The sequence below is a fragment of the Cydia fagiglandana genome, chromosome 16, assembly GCF_963556715.1.
Source record: "Cydia fagiglandana chromosome 16, ilCydFagi1.1, whole genome shotgun sequence".
NCBI classification, from domain to species: domain Eukaryota; kingdom Metazoa; phylum Arthropoda; class Insecta; order Lepidoptera; family Tortricidae; genus Cydia; species Cydia fagiglandana.
Window position 1 is genome coordinate 9,426,486 of NC_085947.1, and position 21,252 is coordinate 9,447,737.

Genomic DNA, 21,252 nt, shown 5'->3' on the forward strand with positions numbered 1-21,252 from the left:
AAATTGCGTACAATACTGTGACGATGAGGAAACTATCAACAGGTATAAGAAATTATAAATTTCAATAATTTTTCCTACTATACAGACTGATAGTAATAAATATAATCTAATAGTTTCATCTTTTGTATTCTATTCTACCTTAACAACAATAAAAAATGTCGAATCACGAAGAATCCTGGAATTGCTTTAATAAGTGGATTATAGTACAGTGGATATACAGTCGGAGAATCAAATCTAAGTCTTACGTGAGGTGTCTCCACAAAAAACATGTTCATACTTGATTAAATGATTAAGTATATCATTGCTTCGCTGCAGCAGCATACAACTTTCCGCGTATTGTTAATTTTAAAATGCTTCCCAATTCCAAGAACTCTACGGTTACCTCCGTCTATCTATTTTTAGCCAGGTAAGGTTCTTCGGTTGGTTCAATATGTCAGTGAACACATTAGAATGTTAATCAGGTTTTGCGGCCTGGTTGACGTCTAGCTGGGCTTTCGTGATGGGGCTTGGATAAATGAGTAGGTATGATATAAACGTGAAACCCGGGCAAGTTGCCCATACAGACAGGATTTTATTAGGTTTCACTGCTACATGGCACATCCTATAACAGGTTGTTGATGCCTGTTAGAGCTGAGTTCCTGTCAATAATGAATAATATAATGCGACCTGTTCAGTCGATATGGGAGCGATCTTAGATATAGAACTACTAGAAACGCTTATATTTGTTTACTAGTTATTTTTAGCTCGCGAAAGTAATGTTATACAAAACTTTAGCAAACACATTATAAATTCCATCTCATTATAATATAAATAACTACAAAATCAATAATGTAAATAGCAAATTCGATGGCTAAAACTGCATTAAGGTTACTTAACCGATCATTAATGTTACCGATTTCACGGTCAGTAATTTTAATGATCCACACATTAGGCGTTTATAGTGCGATTTTAAATCGCATGTGTCGTAACGTTATGTGCGTCAATCTGCAGATTACAGTTTAAGACCGTTCTAGACGCAAACGTAGAAAGTTGTGTCGCGACTGATCGGCGCCTGAGCATGTCCTGACATCGGCCTTATAAGTTTTAAAACGAAAAAATGCATGAAATTTATCAGGGTGATTGGACATTCCAAATCATTCATCCGTAAGCATATGTAATGCTGGCTTTCGTTGGCCTTATAACGTCTTTAGAGCTACGCGAATGAATTAATAATAGTTTTATAATCAAATCTCGGTAATTTTATGCCAGAAAATTTAGAATGATGTTATTAATTTCAGCCAGTCGATTAAATGACAACCTACCTTAACGTGATAATACTTACTTTGTTGTATAATAAATATGTCAGTTTCCTATGGGATTTGTCGGATTGGTTTTGTTGTTGCAACCCGCCCTTATACTGCTGATTAATTTAAAAAGGGTTATTTCTGGCGATACGGAACTATAAATTTTCAGCCTAGGTTAGACCGGAAAAATTACAGTTTCGTAAGGCGTTCTCATTATATTACTTACAATTTACGCTCTGGTCTACCAGCCTTTCAATTTCAATAAGGAATGTCATGACATGACAATAGCAAACCGGCCATTAAAGCCCAGAAGATTTCATGAAAAGAAGAGCCTTAACCCACATTTCAAAATGATTACTAAGGAATGTCACGAATAAGCCAGCCGTTTGGATAATGGAGGTATACAATTGTTTCTGCGGTCGCCACGGGTCGACGAACGACCTAGCTCGGCGCGCGGCGCGAGGCAGCCTCTGTGGCGCTCCGATCTTGTTATAATACATAAACAGACAATGCTATTTGCATTACGTATAAATCGGTTACGGTAGCTGAGGATTACTTTTATGCGAGTAGTAGGACAGTCAGATCTTAGGTCAACAGAAGGATATGATTTCACGATCCTCAGTATTGAGGGACCGACTGAAGAAGAAGAGAAGATCTTAGGTATGCAAGGTGGAACATCAATGATCGTTATCATAGAGTGGTCATATCATGCAAATATTATAAATGCAAAATTAACTGTTTGTCCGTTAAATTTCCGAATAAATAGTAGAAAACATTTTCGTAAAATTCGGCATGTACAGTCAACGGTAAAAATATGGGTCTAGACAACTTACTCAAAAATATGTCCCATAGTTCTTCATTCACTGACATAAGAGTTATGGGACATATTTTTGAAATGATTTGTACACCCATATTTTTACCGTTGACTGTACCTAGAGAAGCTCGGAGGGCCACTTTAGTTTTGTAAATTGGGGAAGGTAGAAGGATACAACCAATACCAAAGCCCATTGGGGTGGAGGAGATTGGTCAATTATTACTGTTTGTTTATTATGTATATTCACACTAAACGTATTCGATAGATCTATCCTGTCCATATTTAGCTTGTTAGTCGTCATTATATTGACTGTTGTTTGGAAAACCCCAGATTCTGTGCGAACTCTTCTCTATCGAGTAATCACATCATATGCATCGTATGCGTCAATGAAATCAGGAAAATTAATAGAAAATACCCATATGTAAGATTGTGAATATTGTGATTGCAGATGCTAAATATTTATGGCGAAGAAATTAATAAGCCAGTGTTTATATGCAAATGCGACGACTGTGTGGAAAATGTTGAAATAGGTTTTATTTATTTGTTAAGAATATTTTAAATTTGTGTAATAATTACTTGACATAATTAATAGTTGGTTTGCAACTGTAACATAATGTTAATGCCGCAATCAGCCGATTGAGAAAATTGAATTATAAATGTACAAAAACTTGCATATAAATCCATTCCAAAATACCTTTACCGCCTACCGCAAAATTACGACACGTTTATACGATCAGCCATCTCATTTCACAGCACAGACGTAAGTATTCGCAACTGATTTCATAATTATCTGATGACGAACACAAGTAGATTTACATATATTTATCAGCGAGAACTTTGATGTTTACGTCGTGTAGGGTTTAATGAACGACCTCACTTACACTTCTGCTGACAGGCGGGACCGGACGTATCACGTACCTACTCTCTAGGCAATAATTACATTCGCGTGAACGGCCATACATACCAGTTTCGGTGACAAGTTGCAAAACTCTCACTTGCGGACTTGTCGCATCTCGCACGCTAGACTATCCATTCGGTAATGGATCGATCGACAGTGGCAAAAAATATTATTTTCGCTGTCGGCCGACGTTTCTAATCACCGGATAATATCTGGGCCAACGGAAATTCACGCGGGCGATACGCTGAAAGCGTTTTACATCACCCTAGCACCTGGCAGTACCAGGATCTGCATAAGCTAATTGACGGCCATTTTTTTGCCCGTGATTTTTGCGCTGCCAACTAAAATCGTATTACAGATATTGTGACTCAATGCTGTTACATTCCATTTGATTTAAATTGGTAATTAAGATTAGCAACATCATGACATATTAGGAGACAGTGAAAATGTATCAGTTTGAATGACAGGCGCATTTAAGATTGTTAGACTAATGCAAAACAAAAATTGTGAAATAGAGAAAGTATTCTCAAAAACAAACGGACAAGTGCGAACCATACTCAACAGTAAGAGTTTTTTATACAAACACAACTTAGTTTTGGAAAAGCTTATCATAAAAAAAAATCGCTTACAGAAAGGACGCACTGACAGGTTATTCGTATAAAGATACAAGCAAATCTCGTCCTTATTGGAGCTCTCCTAGTCAAAGTTCCCACTTCGTCGCTTGTGGGAACAAGTGGTAACTTTGACTAGACTTCAACACACACAATGTATTTGATCTGAAATAAATTTATACGCGAAACATGTTGCCAAATTAGGAAACAAACGAGGAAATCTCGATCTCGCCAAGTAAGTACATATTTGGGGGTACCATTATTTTATTTATTTCTCTTAAATATCCAAAGTCATCCTGGAGATTAATGTACCTATTATACCTAGAAAATCTAATATAAAAAGCCTTTTACCTACTGCGAAACCCTAAAAACAATGCAGTCAGAATTCATCACCACAAGAGCAAATACTACAGTGTTAATTATCGAAAGTGCCATCTCTTAGTGTCTCTACGTACTAGTTACTTAAACAATGTGTGTCAAGTCATATTCACGGTCTCTGTCGGTCGACAATATTGACCGTGGCAGACGCGAGCGTCATTTCGAGACACGCTCAACCTCAACTCTGTGCCATATAATATTTTCTAATGTGTTACATATTTCAGTAATTTAAGCTATGAAACAAAATGCCACCAATACTAAATTCCACAGGCTTACTGAAAATCACAGTTTTATTCGCGAGTTTAAACTCAACTGACATAATTCCTAATTTTAATGTTGCAATTTTAGACTATCTAGACTAGAATAAGTAATTATAAACGGTAAAGCGTTATACGCTCTGAAGCAGACAGCAAAAGATAAGAGATGTTATTTACTTTTCTCATTGCCGCAACCTCCTGAAGCCACGCTTGCGCCGGACAGTTCAGATTAACGAGAGCGCTTCCACGATACCGACAACTATAGTTCGTTTTTTTTAGCATTAGAAAGAACTCCACAGAAGCAAGCGTACAGTTTTTATCAGGCTCTTTAATTGTTAATAATTATTGAATTATGTAATGTAGCATGGTCAATACATATAATTTACTTCAAATTGTTACCGCTAAAAGTGCCGGATTTGGAACCACAAGCTTACTTCTGCGAAGTTCTTTCTAATGCTAAAAAAAACGAACTATAAGGGTACGCTTTAGAAAATTGAAGAAGTTTTCAACACGCCTTGCAAAATATTGCGCACATGGTGCATTTAAAATTGCAAACAGTTTTCTGGCCTAGTTAGCAATACATGTTAATTGCTAACAGTGTTAAGCTAAAGCCGGGAGTTACCTGAGGCACGCACGCTACATTACTCAGTCATCAAACACGAAAGAAACAGCTTCGCAGGCCATTCTGTAATCTGCCCAGCATGCTCATTTCAGTTTCGTCACATCAGGATACTTTCTAAAGAAACTGCTACAAGTAATAACTGTAGGCAGCCTTCCAGTGGAAACATGCGATAATAAGGTATAATTGCACAGCACCTCTGTGACTATATTTAGAAGCATACTCTCTGGAACTAGCTGGGCATGCGACTAGTGCAATTACGTAAAGCGGTTGAGCCATTTCTAATCTAAAAATAATCGTAGGCTTTACAGACGCCGGCGCCACTATAGGATCGTACGAGAAAGTTGAGGTATTTTCATGCCTGTGCCTACGAATTTAACGCAAAAAATTACAAATAAGCGTTTTGTATTGGAAAAGTATTTATCTGATAAGTAAACATACTTTGTTTTTTTCTAATGTAGAATTTCTAGTAAAATCTAGAGCAATATGGTTCAAATGCCAAAGTTTTATGCTGCTTTACACGCGGCCTTGTAAACTGAATGCGAGTGATATTGATGATCAAAGCACCCAAGCGGGGCAACAAGGCACCCAATGCGGCCTATTGTGCTAGCCTCACTATGTCAAGAAATATAATACATAGTAAGTATATTTTTCCATCTATAAGCCTAATATACCAAGAATCAAAGTAACTCCCTAATTACTAGAGATGCCACGAATATTCGGCAACTATTCGGTATTCGGCCTATTCGGCCTCTTGGCCGAATATTCGGTATTCGGCCGAATGTTGCCTACTATTCGGCCGAATACCGAATACCTACCTAAAAGAAAAATTACACAGATAAATAACCAAAAACCGGGCAAGTGCGAGTCCGACTCCGACGAAGGGTTCCGTACCATAATGCAAAAAAAAAACAAAAAAAAGCAAAAAAAAAACGGTCACCCATCCAAGTACTGACCACTCCCGACGTTGCTTAACTTTGGTCAAAAATCACGTTTGTTGTATGGGAGCCCCATTTAAAGCTTTATTTTATTCTGTTTTTAGTATTTGTTGTTATAGCGGCAACAGAAATACATCATCTGTGAAAATTTCAACTGTCTAGCTATCACGGTTCGTGAGATACAGCCTGGTGACAGACGGACGGACGGACGGACGGACGGACGGACGGACAGCGAAGTCTTAGTAATAGGGTCCCGTTTTACCCTTTGGGTACGGAACCCTAAAAACTAGGTATTGTTAAGATCAAAAATGTATTCTTGGAAAGTAGTTAAATATGAAGGCACGTTTTTGAGCATTTGTTGATTACAAAATATTTTATTTTTATCATGGGTCCGATTTGATTGACTCTAACTAAATTCATTAATTCTGTTCAACATAAAAATATATCTTAGCAAACGTTGTGCTCTGTTGGCCAACAGTTTTCATAATAATTGTGACTCAAAATGTTCGCTTGTCATGCCGAATATTCGGTATTCGGCCGAGAGTGGGGCCGAATATTCGGTATTCGGCCAAATTCACTATTCGGGGCATCTCTACTAATTACTGTATAATCATATTGGTGGTATGGTGGTTGTAAACAAATTATGCATTTTTATCAGACAAAGTTATTTATTACCACGCAAATATGAGGCCGACATAATGTTTTCCCGCAACACATCCGTGACGCGGACTAATGTATCAACGGCGCTGGCGCCTGGTAATCGCGTCTGCGCTCTAATGCGAATTTTCCTCTGTCTGGCCAAAGGGCAATTAATCCTTCACGTAAATGCTGTCAATCACCTCTTTAGGGAGTCGATTAACTATACATGCAGTGATCCAAGAAGACAGAGGTATTTAGGATTATGTCCTTCAAAGCAGAAGTGCTTTGAACACAGGTTAGAAACATCCATATTTAAAATGAAAATGTCTAAAATAATTTCGGAAGTCACTTATAAGTAATGCTTCTGAAGGGTCTAACTAGTTAACTCGCACAGTTGCCGTAAAACGAAGTAATCATTTGTAAGGGATACGTACTGCACGTACAGTACAAGTTAGTGAATTTTTATTGAATTCTTCATAAGTACCTATAGGGCTTTTATGTTAGTTAATACCACTGTGACAAAGTACGAAGTGGCACGTCAATTTCCTCGACTGTGACACATCAAATAGTACAAGGTACTAGGATAGGATAAAGATTCTCAAACGGGAAATAAAAACAGAAGCCAATTAATTCTTTTCCCATTTATGGCTAAATTAAATTTTCAAACAACATGACGGAACAAATTGAAGGCTTCCCAATATAACGAGACGACGATGACTACAAAATGTGACTGTGCATAAACAAACAGACGCTGTTTACGGAAGAGCCTTTTTGCAATTACCTTGACAGATGTATCGGCTTAATTCTCGGTTTTAGGATTCAGCCGACTGGAATGTGCCATCATTTTAATCATCAATCAATCATTTATTCAATCAATCAATCATTTATTCACTTCAAATCATGGACCTAGAGACATCAGTAGCCGACAGGTCGAACCTGATCTGGACTTCGGCGATCTTATGTTCGAAGTTCGAACCCAGACTCGTACGTACTAATGCAAGAATACTTTTTTCAACGTTCAAATATCATGAAAGTATATCGTTTACTATCTGTCGCTTGGCGTCCGTTGGCTCGTTGGGTGGACGACATCCGGAAGATTGTGGGTTACGTCTAGATGAGATTAGCTCAGGACCGGGACAAGTGGCGTACTAGAAGAAGGGCCTATGCTCAGCAGTGGGCGAAAAATGGCTGATATGATGATTATGATGACACTATCTGTCATAACAGTTAAAATAACAAGTAAAACATAAAAAATAGCCTAAAATAAATACAAATATGCAGAATAGCCTAAAATGAATACAGATTTGTGAATAGTGTTTCTGCAGACGAGACGCCGCGAAGAAAGCTCTCAACAGCATTATTTCCATTCAGTGCAGTAAAATCGCACTCATAAAAATAAATTTAACTTCAAACATAAAATTGTTATAAACCGGTTCGAAATTCTTTTTAAGCGTATATTACGTACTGAAAAGTACTGGATCAAACTTCAGACAACCTTGAGACGTGAGATGTAATATAATCGTACATTTGCAATTGTTGGTTAAAAAGGAGCGATTTCAAAAACAATGCTCAAATGCAAAACGTAGATTATCATGATATTGTATAAGACAATTTGTAATTATTAGTTTTGTTGGTAACTAATAATAGTACATTATTGCAGAGGCCGGGAAAGGGCAATTCGTGGATGAGTTTCAATTTTGTCGGACGACGCGAAGCGGAGTCCGACAAAGAAGACGAATCCACGAATTGCTATTCCTGCCGAGGCATATATAGTGCTTTTCTCCAAACATGCGAGGAAATAAGCTAAAATAATTATTATTTAAGCATCAAGCATCACTCAAATCAAACCTTCACATCCAAAATGTCAAAAACAATTTCCCTCTTTAATTAATTTTTAAAAGTTAAAAGCACAAACTTATTCTGCCATTCAGTACCATTCAATATTCGTTCATTCAATATAATTGCGCAATATAGTTTGTCAAACCAACTTTTCAGTCAGTAAGAACCAGGGAAACTACACCCATCCTTTTCTTTTGGGTGCTAGTACTAGTGTAAGACAAAGATAGTATGATTCTCTTTGTCTATGTTTGAAATGAGAAAGTCCTTTGACAAACTATGTAAGCTTTTTGAACACGGATGAGATTTAAAAAAAATATAAAAATAATCTTTGATTTTATTAAGCAGTATTCGCACGATCATACACGTGAAATGATAGCTGATCGGGTCGTGTAGAAGCGGATCGCGGCAATAATAATTGGCTGTTTGCGTTTTTTATTATTAAAAAGTAAAAAACACTACAGTAATAGGTTATTACTGTAGTGTTTTTTTACTTCCCGTCCGCTAGAACAGGACAGCGATAGTTTGATGTTTTTTAGTTAGAGTTTGACATTAACGAAGAACTTCCCGTACTATTTTTGCTACAGTAAGGTGAACATTTCCGAGCATATTGGAGAAAAGTACTTAATTTAACCTTATTTATTTGGGTTGCAGACTGCAAAGAATTAAAGTAATTGTTAAAAATAATAGCTAGGTATAACTGCAGCAGTCTGCAGTTATCTATGAGCCAGTGCTCATATCAGTCGCAATGAAGGAAAGAAAAAATTATTTTCAGGCAAATATTGGCTCATAGATAAATACCAATGTTCCCTATTACTTACAAAGATCGAACAAGATTAAATGTATATCGACTTTTCTAACTATGTAGTCTTTAATGCTATGTCGCTACTGTTACACAGGTAGCGGTTAAGGTCCAATTACTAGTTTATAAGTATTTGTGTATTACTTGAAACTTGAAAAATAGTCGCATTGCATTAGTCTCTGCTTGCGACTTTGATCTTTTAACCCCATTCTTTCTTTACCTTTTAACTGCTCTTCAGCCCGTTAGGGGATGATTCCCAGCATAAGAGGTATCCATAATTGATTCAGTAATAAACATACCTTTATCTATGTATCACTTTATGGTTTAAAAAGTTTACCACGTCTATAGTTAGTTTTATTTAGCATTAGAAATAAAGTAAACAATCTTGACGTGTCTTTTAATTGAAAAACACATTTTAAAAATAAGTTACTGCAAATATGTAACAATTATGAATCTAATACGATCATTCATATTCTTTTGCTAAGTAATAGTTTTTGATTTTTAAAAAGCGTTTTTCAATTAAAAGACATGTCAAGATCGCTTACCTTCTTGCAAGTTCTTTCTAATGCTAAAAAAAAACGAACTATAGCACGATATACCCACGGTGCATCCGTAAACCCGTAGCAGTTGACAGCACCATCTGCAATGACCTTAATTGCATATCACGCGATCTGGGCCGTTGCTCTCTCTTAAATCAAACTCCAAGGGCCTAGAACCCTACTTATACTACGAGTGTCCATCCGCCCTAGCACGTGAACGTGAGCCTTATGCAACTGGTGTCAACGACCTCTTCGACTTGTTTGCCTATACATGTATTCCATTCATATGGTCCGCTGTTAAAGGCATCGAGTATCATCTCATTAAAATATCTAAATGTCACTGATGGTAATGAATGCGTGACGTAAATTATAAGGAATCAACGAGTTGACGAGTTAACAATGTATGCATAGGTCCACTTAAAAACAAACTCAGCTAAGCAGAAGTGCTGCGGTATCTATTTAAAACCACAATTTATGTCTGCCGAGTGTAGGTTTACAACGTTAGGAGACGGGAGCAGGGCGGTGAACTCACATGCATCCTGTCTCCGCCGGTGATGTCGGCCAGCCATCTTTACTAGGAAATGTAGGTTTTTAGAAGCCGTTAGTGGCACACCCCGGCTCACACATCATCGCCGTTGGGTCAATTGAACACTTTGGCTCTTCCGCGCTAATGCTCGATTTCTAAACTCCGTAGGGGACATGCATTCAATTGTGGCTTTACAAATATCAACAATGTATTGTAAACTAATCCGCTGCACTGTAGGCATAATTCTAATGATTAGAGCAATTAGACGTATGATAAAGCTATTATTAGCATAACCTGAGTGTAAAAAGACCTTGTGTTTACATGATATTTTTACTGTTTGAATACATAAATGATAATTACGAAAATCATAACATTGCGGTAACGTTTAAAAATACCTACATCCTACCGAGCAGCATGGTGTGAAATATCGGGAACTGATAACAAGCTAGTAGTTTATATGACTGTTGACTGCTACCAAAGACAATAAAATACTAATATAATTCTCTTTGCTGCTGCGTAATGTCAAAGATATTGGAATAGTGTACTAGTGCTAAAAACTAATTGTTTTTGTTATTCTGTATTTACTGGTGTCCTTAAACCACGTCCAAAACCACCGGTGGACGGGCAGCAGCGCCCCTCAAATTCGGTGTACTCGACTGCGATCGCCAACGCGCCTGCCAAGCGTGGCGATTATGGCATTCACCCCCCAAAAAAGGGGGAGGCCTATGTTCAGCAGTGGACATCTTATGGCTGAGATGATGATGATGATTTACTGGTGAGAACCTGTAATTGGCTTTTTGTATCATATGTGTAAAACCTATAGCAATAGTAACAGCTGTTGAACCTCCAAGTAATAATTAATTAATAAAATGGCAGTTGGTATCCAAAGATGTAATGTTACTGCCTCTTTCCGTTTTGTACGCAATCAGAATGCATTGGCGAAGCATCGTATGTCAGTCGTTTGACGTGACGCTCGCTTCTCCGAACCGCTGCCTTCCTGTCTAGGCATGTACAAACTTCCATGCCTATGGACTTAATAAGTGCCACGCCAATTTAAATACCACGAAATATATATCATCACTATACAAATATTATAACAGTTTCATTTCGTTTTAAAGATTGTTTGAATCAATCCTTAATTCTTTACTATCCTAACATAATTATACTTACAGTCCAATCATCGATATTAATACAGTCCAATGTTTATATTATTTATATATATTCGATACAACCAAAAGTTCACAGAAATTACTTATTGTGCGGTTTGATACGACTATGTATCTTAATAATTTTACCGATATCTGGGATTAGTAATTTCAATTTTTTTCTAAAACATTTAGACGAAAATTGTATAAAATCAAAGTCTATACACATACAAAATGATTAATAAACGTACAAACAATCAAAATAGAAATAAAACACCCAAAATTAATATTAACGGGAAATACCTAAAACAAGCAAAGGCTTTTGTTTCATAGATTCATACTATACCTAAAAGTCTCTTCGCGCCGCTTTTGATTCCTAAATATAGATATACAAATACACTAATGGAATATAATAAGCCTCCGGGCAAATAAAAAATATATTATTTGGCGGGACCGCGAAAACATAAATCCGTCAATCAAGTTCACGCAAAGCGGTTTTCTACCTTTTGGCATACTTAATAATATGTCACAGTTAGTCAAATTTCGCTAAACGTCACGTTAGATTGTTAAAGTGATAGATGTATGGGTATTACATCATCTAGTCGATCACTGATCACTTGATCAGAGATCAGTGCCTACTTAATCATAATCGCCTCATTAACATGTGGAAGTATAATTACTGTAATTAGTTCGACGTAGGTCTAAATTGATTTGGTTATTTCCCATCACTGATCTGAATTATATTGAATACTTCCTGTTGCTCTGCAAATAAACAACCGGATATTTTTACGATGTAGGTAAGTATCAGTGGCGGCGCGTCCATAAAAGCCGATTCCCACCGGCTTGCCTGTTTTTGGACGTTTGAGCAGAGTTGTAAAGGAAATATGTAAGCCAAATTAGCCAAGGCTTGCCTATGGATATGTTTGACGCGCCGCCACTGGTAAGTATGCAGGAAATATAGGACATTTAGGTAATATGAACATGTGTAGGTTTGCGTTCATCACATAATTCACATATACGGTAAAAGGACATAGAGATTGTAGAGGTAAGTAACCGCTATCTCCTTTATCAATCAAATAATATACTCATTTTGGGGAAAGTTTTTGTTTTAATTTTTAAGGGCCTTCTTACGACGCTTTAGTTTTAGAAGTTTTGACAAAGAATAATTATTTAATTAATTAGTAGGCTACGTACAGAATGCTTACTGTCTAACAAAATCGATGTTTGACCGCGAATCACATTGTCAATTCTAACAAGTGGTATGACGCGTTTTACTATACGCTCATGAGATGAGCCAAGCTTTGCCGAACAATTGAGTGAAATACTTGGTTTTGATTGGAGTTCTTAATAATTAGGTAACTGTCTAGTTTTAAGTAATATCAGTAAAAATAGAAGTAACATTTATTTTATCTTTATGATAAGTACTATTCAAAAACAAAGATGCCCATTAAGTAGAGACGACAGAATTTGGATAATTACTATAATAAGTATTTTCGTAACTACCTATTAGTTAACAGAGATATTCGGAAAGTATGAAATGACGAAGGGGGAGGCCTATGTAAGGGGGAGGGCTATGTTCAGCAGTGGACGTCTTATGGCTGAGATGATGATGATAAAGACGGTTAGTGCCTTTAACGGTCAATTTTCATGCGCAAGTAAGACTTGGCCAGAGAAAATTTCACGTAACCTAGAACTAAGAAAGTAATTACAGTAACAATAGAGCAGTAATTCACTTACTACCCAGTTATTCCCCGAGTAACGTTACCGGTCGTCGTGTTGTCTAATACTTAAGACCCATAAGATGTTTGCTCTGTTAGCCAGATGGTTTTATTCAAATCGCCAAGTAGACAGTCATAGGTCCGTTAAACAAGTACCGAGTAGGGTTGTGGGCGAGAAAATCATCGGAAACCATCGGTTAATAGTTAACACAAATAAAATGTCGACCTCTGAAACCGCACGGATGTAAACCGGATGTTACTTCGATTACGTACTGTTTGAGTGGTTTTACGCCCAACGAGCAAGGTGACAGCTTCTTTAAAGCGATAGTGGTTAGTTCACTATTTAAAACACATATATAGATCTGCAATCTGTTCTCATTTTATTTTGCATAACGTATTTATGACGTACATTGAAAATGATACTTAAAAGTCACGTACTCCACATAATTATTACCTAAGTATAAAACGAAAGTGTACCTCCAAACGTATGCTTTTAAAAGATATAAGATAATACCTATATAGAGTCTATGAGAAGCATTTCGTTATATAAACTTTGAAAATATCAATAGAAATGTCTATTGTAAGATGGTTCAAGAAAAACTATTACTCACGATTATCGTTTTTTTTATGTCATAGTCAGCAAACGAGCAGACGAGCCGCCTGATGGGAAGCGGAGATAAATTGCAATACCTAATTCGTTTTTGTAGCCAAAGAGCGATACATGTATCGCATATTAACTATTATAGTTTGATTTATCGATACATTAAGTGTAGAGTACAGCATGGGTGGGTTAGAGTGGGGTACAGCGGATCATAAGCAGTGGTTGCCGAGTGGATATGACGTCTGACTTTCAATCCGGAGGTCGCGGGTTCAAATCCTGGCTCGTACCAATGAGTTTTTCGAAACTTATGTACGAAATATCATTTGATATTTACCACTAGCTTTTCGGTGAAGGAAAACATCGTGAGGAAACCTGCATACATCTGCGAAGAAATTCAAAGGTGTATGTGAAGTCCCCAATCCGCATTGGGCTAGCGTGGGGACTATAGCCCAAGCCCTCTCGCGCATGAGAGGAGGCCTGTGCCCAGCAGTGGGACGTATATAGGCTGAGATGATGATGATGATGATGATGACAGCGGATCAAAGGGATCAAGATCTTTTGAAATCACCTGCCGCTACCTCTTATACGCCCCTTCATGTGTCTATTTACTATTTCGTTATTAGTCTCCAAATAGCTGTGAAATTATATTTTTACATAAATTAAAAAAAAAGTAGTTTTCTTTATGGCTTAATATTTTTCCAACTATTACTATCAACGTGGAAGCGTGGATCACATGAAATTGTGGCACAGTGGATCAAAGACAAATCGGCCATTTTCTTTTAGGAAAAAAGTTGTGAAGCAGGAAGCACAGCACAACACTAACAATTATAAATCACCACGCAAAGATCCCTGTCATTCAAATGGTACACAGTATTCAAGAAATAAGATACACAAACATAACACACTTTATATATTATATATTATTATTATATATAATTTTGGACTAAATAAAACTTAGCATATTTTAACGAATAAAAGCTCAATCAATGCAGAAGCAAAGAATATCGACACATCGGTAACAACTTAACAAGGGATCTTTCTCCACTTTTTCAAACCTCATATTTCTAAGGCACTGGTCCCACCGCGAGCTAGTAAGCTATGAGCTATCGGCTATAAACACGAACAAAAGATAAGCACTCCCGTGTAAATAAAAGAGACACGGCGATATTTATAGTTACTCGCCCAGCGGTGAGCTATAAATATCGCCGTGTCTCTTTTATTTACACGGGAGTGCTTATCTTTTGTTCGTGTTTATAGCCGATAGCTCATAGCTTACTAGCTCGCGGTGGGACCAGTGCCTAAGCTCCTTAACAGATAAAAAATATCAGCAAGGTTTTCTGAACCTTTTTATCTTCACTCCCAGTTTGAAAAAAAAAAGTAATTAGCATTCTAAATTAAAACGGCAGATAAATTACAATTACCTCATCCCTGCGTCGTCCCGTTACGCATGCAACCTCAAGTCAGGCATTAGCGAAGCGGCAAGATCGAGGATACAAAGCAAAGGAAGCCCGCACGTTGATGTTTGTCTTGCAATTTGCGTGTTTGACTAGGAGCCGCTCTCCTGCAAGCCCACCGGTTTTGCACGGAGCTGATTGTTTGCCTTCTCATGGTGTGGATTAACTGGGGCCTTTGATGCGTGACTTGAAGCAGGAAAACTATTTCACGAATATATTTACTAGCTTTTGACCGCGACTTCGTCTGCGTGGAGGTAGTAATTTGGGTAGCTTATTTTTATACAATCAGCTTTTTATCGATTCCCGATACAACCTTCCACCCCCCTTTTCCGCAACTTAAAGGATGATTTCTGGGATAAAAACTACCCTATGTCCTTCCCGGAGACTTAAACTACATCTATAACAAATACAAAATAAATCACTGCAGCGGTTTAAGCGACACTTTCGCATTTATAATATTAGTATGGATGTATTAAGTATGTATGCAAAAAGAAGAACGTAAATAAAAAATCCCATTTATGGAGCTTTGTACTCCCCGCTTTCAATAAACCAATGATCCCGCTTTATGGCGGCAGTCGTAATCGTAAAGGGAATTAGGAAGCTTTCGGTTGCAGCCCGAAAGCTTGTTAAATCCCTTAAAGCTCAATCGATTTCATTCGTGCTCTAAATAATTGTAGCAACTTTATGTTGGATTACCTGTACCTGTCTTATTAAAATAGTTAGAAAAAGACAGTTAATCTATCTCGTCGATGGGTACCTAATATGTCCTAAACGGATATTCAGCTTCAGAGACTAGCATAACGTCAGGTGACAATATCTTGCGAGTTAGTAACAGACTATTGGCGTTATTCCAGGTGTGGCTCACTCCGCGATTTCGTCGCTTTGCTACAGGTAGCTAAAAGTACATCCGTTCGGCCTCAATTTTGGGGTTTGCCATAAGCCGCGCGTGGCGCTGTCGCCACCTAGCGGCCATATCTGTGCTGATCGTAACAGACGCGTTTTGTTAGGGAGTGAGTCTTCTGTACCTAGTACTATTATTTACTATTCATAAATACAGATATTCAAGTTACCTACGTAAAGTTATCAAAAGATGGAAAATTTACGGGTCTCAGAAATTTTACGGGTAACAAAGGAAACTTTCATTTTGGATATGGAAAATTTAGATTCCAATACAAAAATATGAGACTTGCCAACAGTCTAACAATCCCTTGATAATCATGTCGTTGATCTGTCTTTTCGACATTTGTGTTTGTGAGAAATTTAACAGGGGTTTGCTAAGTTACTATTTATATGGTGTATATCGCGATTTGCGGCATTACAGCAAATTGAGCTGGTTCCGCTGATCTGGTCATTATGTCCTCTTGGAAGTCAATATAAATGTTTCATTGAATCAATTGTTTTGACGTTTAAATGCTATGTTAATTAACAGTAAAGCGTGTTTGTGTCTGACCCCGTTTAAGCAGTCCTCGAGGAATGCGTGCGAAACGCGATTCACTTTATTAAAATCGTAACTAGTATTTCATTTTCATTGAGGTGACTTTGATTATTAAATAATCTTCGGACTGGTCCGTTTTGTTAACTATGAAAGTGCTTACTGCTCATAGGGAATAGAATGGCACGGTTGTCGCTCATGTGTTACTGTCTCATATTAGGCAAAAATCCTGTATGCCTTAATACTGTTTTTGGGATCGGGGCTGTCCATAAACGTCATCGATTTATGACGATTCTCGACACCCCCGCCCCCCCCCTCAAATCATCCAAAAATCATGCTTCGAATGACGCCGTTCCGTGACCCAGTTTAGATTAGATACAATTCTATAACGTATCATTCCTACTGGTATTGGTAATACATGAACGCGCCGTTTAGATGAAAAATTATGTTTAGATATTTGATGTTTAATTGGATCATACGAATGAATGATTTATGATTGAATCTAATATCAATGGTAATTTATACCAACGGCAATTTTAACATACTCACGGTAAAGCAATAAATTACGCCTTCGAGGAAAAAGTAATCGATAACATGTGGAAAAAATACAATAAAAATAAAACGGAAAACTTAGTTCTATGTAAGACGAAGATAAAGCAATCGTTAAATAAAACATTGATAGAGCTATTATTGCAATTACGAGTGTTCGACACGATGTTTTTATCTGAAAAGCAATTATTCCATACCACATAATAAGTAATTTTCTGATGTACTTTACACGACTTTTTTATAGTTAAAGTACACTAGCATCCTGCCCGCGATTTCGTCTGCGTGAAATGATGATTGCTAAAAACTGAAGTCCTTCCCCGGGCCTCAAACTATCTCTATTATTTATGTGAGCAATTGTCTGGAAAAATCTATTAGTATGGACTTTAGGTACGAGTATGTAATCATTTAGGTCAATTACGCTATCAGAAGCCTTAATAAAGACTTTATTATGTTATTTTTAACCATAACATATACGCCATACATTTTATATGCACGAAACAAATGAGCGTTCCATTCCATTTCCTATTGGCATTACTACTACGTATTTGAAAAAATAACAGACTATAATAAATATCTGAAGACTATATCAGACTATAAAGAATATTGAAAAAATAACAGACTATAATATAATATATATATAATCCTCACCAGCTCCCATTAATTTTCCTTGTAAAATGTATGACATTTTTTTTCTTTCTTAGTAGGCAAACATTTGCTATGTAAGTACATATTGTGTAACTCAAAGGCAACAAACATGGCGACTTACGATCATGGAATGTGAAATGAGGAAAATTGGAAAATGGAAATATCATACTTAATTTACTAAACGACTTCGAGTTTAATACGATACCATCATACGATATATAAAAGTCACACGGCAACCTTCCCGGCACTTCGGCTTTTCAATGTGAACATAAGTTTTTTTTGGAACTTTGGAACTCATTACTGAAGCTGAAGCAATTTAAACAAAGTTTAACATCAAGATATGTATTTCGAGTCCCAGGGAAGGACATATGACAGTTTTTTAATAACGGAAATCATCATGCCACGCAGACGTAGACGCGGGCAGAAGTTAGTTCTAAACAAATAACCACCATGACATATCGTCGGGTGACAAGCAAAAGTCACTAATTACTAAAAAATTTAAACAAAAATCGAGCTTCTATCAAGTACTAATATGGTTCAAATAACCACCATGACATATGTGCAATTTCAATAGCGACAAAGTCAAGGTTGCGGTTAGTCTGAACTCTGCGTGCATGAAGGGAACCGACGGGCGGAAATAAGGCCTTTGTTGGTTTTGCACAATGCTGAAAATGAATCCGCTTCCAAAGGATGGCTGCTCGTAGATTAAGCAACTGCGCAGTTCTGTTTATACTAAATCTGACATAATTGACATAAATCACGGATATTTGGACTTTTTTTCCTGGTTAAAAGTATGGGGGCTTGACATCGACCGTCACTTAGTTTTGTCCAATGAGAGAGTGCTGCACTTGTAAATAAAGAGCTCCGGATTTAGAGACAGCGAAAAAAACGCAAGCGAGTCATGCGAAACGAGAAGTCTCCTTCTGGCTCCTCTACATGATGGGCCAACGCCAGCCACTCCAAGGGACGCAGCCATGCGGTAGAATGAGATAGCAATATCACTTGCTCCCTCTAACTCATAAATGCGTCCCTTGGAGTGGCCGGCGTTGGCCCATCGTGTAGAGGAGCCATTCAACGCATGGTTCAAAAGGGAAAAATCATCTGGCCGATGGCTCAAAAGCTTCGGACATGGTTTAAACACACACACACACACATTTTTCCTCGCGACTGTATCTAAAACTCCGTATAGCCCTCATGATAGCCGACCTCCGACCAGGATCAGCGCAATAAGTGTCAATTATTGACACTTTCCCATAGGAAAGAGGCATCCAAACAGATACCTACATCGACAGGAAACGCAGCATCGGATATGAGTTTCCGTCATCAATATCGCGATAGATTTTCCATCCTCGGTCGATTTAAAATGGTTGCCTCTAATTAATTTTGTGAACAGACCTTGTCAATTAAGACCAATATTAAGTAAGTAGCTGTAACATTCCGACAGGAGTTGACGAATTCAGAGAGTAAAGTTAATGTCAAAAAGAGCTAACTAGGTTAAAGCTGTAGGTATTTCGAAATTTGAGGTTTGTTAAATTATGTATCACATTTATGACTAATTAGATAGAGCATAAAATTATATAGCATTGGCGCCAGACTCTTGGATAATAAGGCTCCGGTTAGGAAGTGCATCATTAGTTATGTGATGTGACAAGGTATACGGACCGTATTCAGAAACGCAAAATATGAATACTACTTGTGTTCGCGGTCGCTACTTCCTGTGCGTAAAATGACGATATTCGTGATAAAAACTATTTTATGACTTCTATGTCCTATGTCCAACGCTACTCACCATCAACATCCATACCAAATCGAATCCACTGTGTAAGTATGAAGAGGTACCTAACAGATAGACAGACAATTACTCCGTATTTATGATTATTAGTAGGAATTTAGTCATCATCATCATCATCATCATCTCAGCCATAAGACGTCCACTGCTGAACATAGGCCTCCCCCTTTTGGGGGGTGTATGCCATAATCGCCACGCTTGGCAGGCGGGTTGGCGATCGCAGTCGAGTACACCGAATTTGAGGGACGCTGCTGCCCGTCCACCGGTGGTCTTGGACGTAGTTTAAGGACATACCCGGGTCCAATTTAGTATTTACATATTATAGTGCGTCCACTCTGACACTAACAAAGTCTTATTACGCGATGCGAGCATCAAGTGCGTAAATACGAGTATGATACTATTTTTTATTGTCCGTCTGAATATGCCCCTATGATGGCAAACCTCATGCATATTCAATGGACGATGAAATAAGGTTGAGCTGACTGGTAAAAAATGTGTGTGGCGCGTCAGGGGTTAATAAAATAACAATTTATAATAAGCCAGTGTTGGGTTAATGTGGTTAAATTTTTGGACTTTACCCGAAAGGCTCGGGTAATACCAGGCGTGTCTCACTCCGCGATTTCGTCGCTTTGCTACAGGTAGCTAAAAGTACATCCGTTTGGCCCCAATTTTGGGGTTTGCCATAAGCCGCGCGTGGCGCTGTCGCCACCTAGTGGCCATATCTGTGCTGATCGTAACAGACGCGTTTTGTTAGAGAGTGAGTCTTCTGTACTTAGTACTATTATTTATTCTGTGGTAATACTAGTTATACCAGGGTAAACTACAATTAATCTTCTATTATATTACATTACCTATATTGTTCATTTATAGTCTTTTCATCACACATGCTCGAAAAAGATCTTATTTCATGCAGGTGTACTGAAGGACAAAGGCCTATATTGTTCCCGCGGGAGTTATGGATTGTGAAAAAAAAGCTATAACTTTTTAACTCCCACTTTTTTATTAAATTATTGCACTAATTTAAACGAACCATGTATGTTATAGGTAAGTAAAATACTTCGTTGAAAGTCAAGGATTAAAAGGTTTACTTTTAAAATACCGACAATTATTATTTAGTATTTTCATTTATGATAAAAAATATTTAATTTGATTAATTTAATAGCTGTTTAAAAAAAATTACACAATTTTTTATTGTGGCTGAATGCCGAGGGTCTGTGCCTTCGATGCCCAACCCATCAATAAATTACAATATGACTGTTTGAAGTATTTAAGAATTGTTTCGCTTAAAATTTAGTTTTTCTTCGAAAGTTTGATGAAAAACATTGTGTGTAACTCTGGGGTTCAGAATTTGGAAGTCCGAGTCTTTAATTCCTAGACCTAGATAGACCTCGCTTACAAAATCTCTCTTACCCCTCATTTTGCACAATGTACTATTTTTTATGACAAGCTTTTATATAAAACTCATCACCTGACAACTAATTATTACCACAAGTTCACAGCTATAGTGAACCCATACTACAGCCAAAATCAAAAAAATTTTTATTCTTAACAATTTTTTTACAATTAATGAATTTGTTTGTACAGATCAGGTTGTTACCATTATAATATAGCAATGTTATGTTACATAAGTATACAAAATAGTAGCTTAATCATGAACTTAATGGCCTTCTAGTCTAGCGGGTAATGACTGGCTCAAGAATATAGAGGTCCAGGGGTTGAATATTGGTGAGGGCATTTACTTGTGTTTATGTCACCTGAATATTTGCTTCTCATGTCAGT

The 21,252-nt window shown here is 37.3% G+C and overlaps 1 protein-coding gene and 1 long non-coding RNA gene across 2 annotated transcripts in view; one reads left to right on the forward strand and one right to left on the reverse strand.

Annotated features, from left to right (window-relative positions):
* LOC134671955 (uncharacterized) overlaps positions 1–21,252 on the forward strand; it is a 346,096-nt gene that overhangs the window by 121,686 nt on the left and 203,158 nt on the right. The window lies entirely within an intron of this gene.
* LOC134671934 (tyrosine-protein kinase Src42A) overlaps positions 1–21,252 on the reverse strand; it is a 107,631-nt gene that overhangs the window by 85,125 nt on the left and 1,254 nt on the right. The gene's annotated exons all lie outside the window — the stretch shown is intronic.